General features: G+C 32.9%; 1 long non-coding RNA gene across 1 annotated transcript; it reads left to right on the top strand.

The window, feature by feature from the left end:
* Window positions 1-1,731: 1,731 nt before the first annotated feature.
* LOC127707400 (uncharacterized) lies at window positions 1,732-3,889 on the top strand. The gene is made up of 3 exons (XR_007984848.1): window positions 1,732-1,923; window positions 3,146-3,224; window positions 3,788-3,889. It is a non-coding gene; the product is annotated as an uncharacterized LOC127707400 (long non-coding RNA).
* Window positions 3,890-4,279: the final 390 nt, after the last annotated feature.

Genomic DNA, 4,279 nt, shown 5'->3' with positions numbered 1-4,279 from the left:
TTAATTCCTAATAATATAAAAATTCGATTAGGTGTAATACCACCAAATCATGGTACGTCACATCCAGTTGCATACGAAAATAGATCGAAAAAAATATTCCCTTGAATTTGACAGTTGTAGAAAATTACCCTTGCATTTCAATACACTAAAATTTTTCTGAGTCATAAACATGTATGTTGGGTGTCTGAAAGCATCATTCTTTTTGTATTTGGTGGTCCTATAAAATATGTTGGAAAGTTAAGGTTACATAGTTACCAAAGCTGGTAACTAGGAAATAAAAGGGTAAAAATTTGGGTTGTTTACTTCCGGTGATGGTTTATTTCTTATATGCAAGAAATGTAGTGTGAAATTTTCACTGTAGTACTGGAAAGGATTAAACTTTATTCATGCTAAGTATTTCTTTAGTTGAATCAAAGATAAATACTGTACAATTTTTTGAAAAATGCCAATTTAACAAAGACTAATAGGGGAAAATCAATGGTGGTATTACACCTATATAGGGAAACTATATGACCTTATTGTACTTTCATTTTTAAAAATTCTTGCTAAACAAGCACATAGATTGTAAACATGGATTATTCCGAATGGATTGAGACACAGAAAACACGTTTGAGGGAAAATTGCCTTGAAATGGGGGTTTACGGGTGTTTGATAAGTCAAATAGGTGGACAGACAAAGCTGTATTCAGTTTATAGTGTTAGGTTTCCTTTGGACAGAAAAAAAAGAACATTGTATGGTCACAGATTTGCCTACATGTTGCACACTGGGAAATTTGACCTTTCAGAGGAAGTAGATGTGTCTCATCTGTGTCATCAGAAGAGATGCATCAACCCTGAGCACGTATCTTACGAGCCGCCTCATATCAACCAAGACCGCCAAGTTTGTCGCGGTACACATCCAATAAGGTGTCGAAAACACAAACCCTACCAAGACTGTTTGATTTAAAATGGTAAAACAATAATGGTTTTAAAGAGAAGTAATATCTCCTCTCAGCACACTAAATAAATGCAAAGAGATAATGGTCACATAAAACTACATGAAAATATGAAAAGCTATGTTCACAAACAACATAAAATATAAAAATATAGCTAAGGTGGGCACTAAACACAACCAGAACTGCATTGCACTGATCAAATCATAACACTGAGTTCACCTGTATCATACATGTACAGGTAACAATTACCTGATATTGATTTACTATCAAACAGTACAGGTGGAAATTTAATCTTGAACTTCATCCGACATACTTTTAGAAGAATACTTTATATATTTTCACGCGAGAAATAAAAGTTTAATATCAGCAAAAGAATTTAGTATATCAAATATACATGAAGTAGAAAATTAATGCATTTTGTTTAAAATAATGAACTATATTTCCTACACTTTAATATCTATAGTTGTTGACATTTGTATGCATTATAATATTGAAATTACAAAGGCCCTATCTAGCTTTAAATCCAAATTTTTAAGTAAGATTAGTAAATAGTACTCCTTAAAAAAAATTATATTACTATTTATGATAGGAATGGTCATTTTAAACACAAATATTGTCAGAATCCTCATTTCCTGGATTAGCAAGGCCCTTTTTATAATATACTGAAAGAGGATAGTGAATGCTTTCCTGTAATTTATACTTTCTCCTCCTACTATTTGCCCTCTTTAGTTTTGAAGATATGAGACGTTTGCGTTGAGCATTGCAAATCTCAATTTTATGGTCTTTGTTTCAGTTGTTTTGCAACCAATGAACCCGGTGTAATAGTAGCACCCAGCTGAACAGAGAGTTTGATAACAGAATTGGAATATTTGTTGTTCACCATTAGCACAGCAGCATGAGCCCGACCGGGAAAGTTTCTGTGAAAAGTTACATTTTTAGGATTGCACCTACTCAGTGAACGGTTGAATCCCTCACTTTTTTGAGTTGAGGTAAGAAATCGAACTAACTCGAGGCTATTTGGACCAAGCAAGATTTTTATACACCTCCTTACCTCTTCTTGATCATCTAATGTCATCTTTAATGTACTGCCATTTGATATATAACTTCTGATCCAACATTTTGAAGGTTCACCCCCACACACATAGGAGTTTACTTTACAAGAAATTCCACAGTAACCCTTATAACACATAATTATGGTATCAATGACATCTGGCATGTGAGCCTTCAGAAGTTGTAAGTTTCCCTTATGAACTGAAAACCCAGTATTTAACTCAGCTATACATTTAGCTTTAATATCAAGAGCAAAGCGACTCTTTTCATTTCGCTTATTAGATCCTGAGAACATGATTGCACTAAAAGTGCATTTCATAATGGCCCTTTTTAAACTTTGAGACAAATCCTTACATCTCTGAGACTGAACATTATTTCCATGTACACTTTTAATCCCGGTAAATGATTTACTATCCCCATAAGTGAAATGAGATATTTGAAGGTGATCGCTGACTTCAGCTGCGCTCCGGCGACTATACTCTCCCTCGTTACCTATTTGGAAATCTTCTGCAATATTGGCTGTACATAAACCAGCATGGTTTGGGCATGTTACATTTTTGCCTTTACCTCTCAATTTTGAGGCAATTAAGTACAGTTTATTACCAGTGTAAAGAGAGATTATTTTTTTATTTTTTGTCATATTTTCACACATAACTTGGGTGACTTGTGTACCGGCCTGAAAAGGTGTGGTGCCATTACTAAAAATTGGGTTATTATACCTAGCATCAGATTCAACTCGAACCAACTTTTCATTGGATAGACCAAGTATTTTTTTGTCATTTGCCAAATTTTTCCTTATATTTTCCATGTCATCTTTATTTACTTTTACCGCAACTTTTGAAACTTTATTTGCACATTTATGCAAGCCTGATGAAGAAGGGGAGATAATATTGGCTGCATTTAGGATTTCACTGAAATTTTTGATTGATATTGGTGTATGTATTAGACCAACTTGTGCACCAATGTTAACCTTGGCAGCCCTTCTGCCTCTTTTCAGAGATTCAACTTCTTCATATAATTTATGAAATGCACTTTTGAATCCACATATATTACATTGAAACCTTTCTTGCCATGCTAATCCCCATTTTACTTGCGCCTCTGTGTCAAATTTTAAACCACCCTTACAGTCTTGTTTATATAACATGTGATTTTTTATTTCAGCGTTAATCATGTACTGAAGAGCATTCTGTTGAAAAATCTTATATGTGAATTGGTCTGCAGATGACACATTAGCTTTGAGGTATGTATCAACTAATGTCATGTTTTTTTTTGTTTTGGACGCAAAAGTTTACAATTGCCATTGAGCCGTCTGCATTTTGCGAAGACAAAACACCATCTAAACACTTATTTACCCTGGATTTATACACATCAGAATCCAGTCTGACATACTTAAAAATTTCACAATTCTTATCTAATTTAATTTTTTTACCAGCATTCCAAGGAACATAACCCTTTTTAAAACCATTTTGAGGTCTTTTGTTATTCCTCTTTCTGCTCATTTTCTATTTAATACAATAAAGTGGAATTTTTATTATATAAATCTATAGAAATATACTGTTATAAGTAAATAGAATTACTTTGATATCACTAACAACAAATGATTGACTGAAAGGGAACCGTTATTGGTCACACTCGGGAACGTACCAAAAACTCAAGTTTTACATAAGGACTTATAGAAACTTCCGTGGAGACTGTTAACATTTATAGAGACAGTTCCTTCAGCTAAAACACTTTCATTATTGATTTAACATTACATTTCTTACATTTATTTGGGAAAATAATCACATTTGTTTTATTTTTTAGCCTAAAGATATCAAGTTTTGAAGAAAAAAGAAGGAAAAATGGACCAAAACAGACCGTCAAATGAACTCAAAAAGGTGCAATAAAATTGTTTATCATCTTAAAGTTGTCTTTTGTATCCTATTTAATTGTTTGAATGCATAGATGATGAGTTTTTAATCAGAAATTGGTCAACACTGCATTTTATCATGATACACTGAAATTAGTGATTTTCTCTGAAACTATAGCTCTAACTGAGACAAAACTTGGAAGTTATGCTTGAAATAACTTGCAATTCAAAGGAAAAAATTACATTAAGTTTATTTGACATTTAGGTGTTCTTTAGGTGTAATACCACCAAATCATGGTACGTCACATCCGGTTGCATACGAAAATAGGTCGAAAAAAACATTCTCTTGAATTTGACAGTTGTAGAAAATTACCCTTGCATTTTAATACACTAAAATTTTTCTGAGTCATAAACATGTATGTTGGGTGTCTGAAAGCATCGTTCTT

The sequence above is a fragment of the Mytilus californianus genome, unplaced genomic scaffold (assembly GCF_021869535.1).
Source record: "Mytilus californianus isolate M0D057914Y unplaced genomic scaffold, xbMytCali1.0.p SCAF_69, whole genome shotgun sequence".
Classification (NCBI taxonomy): domain Eukaryota; kingdom Metazoa; phylum Mollusca; class Bivalvia; order Mytilida; family Mytilidae; genus Mytilus; species Mytilus californianus.
Note: the sequence above shows the minus strand (reverse complement) of the source record. Positions and strands in the feature narration are given on the sequence as shown.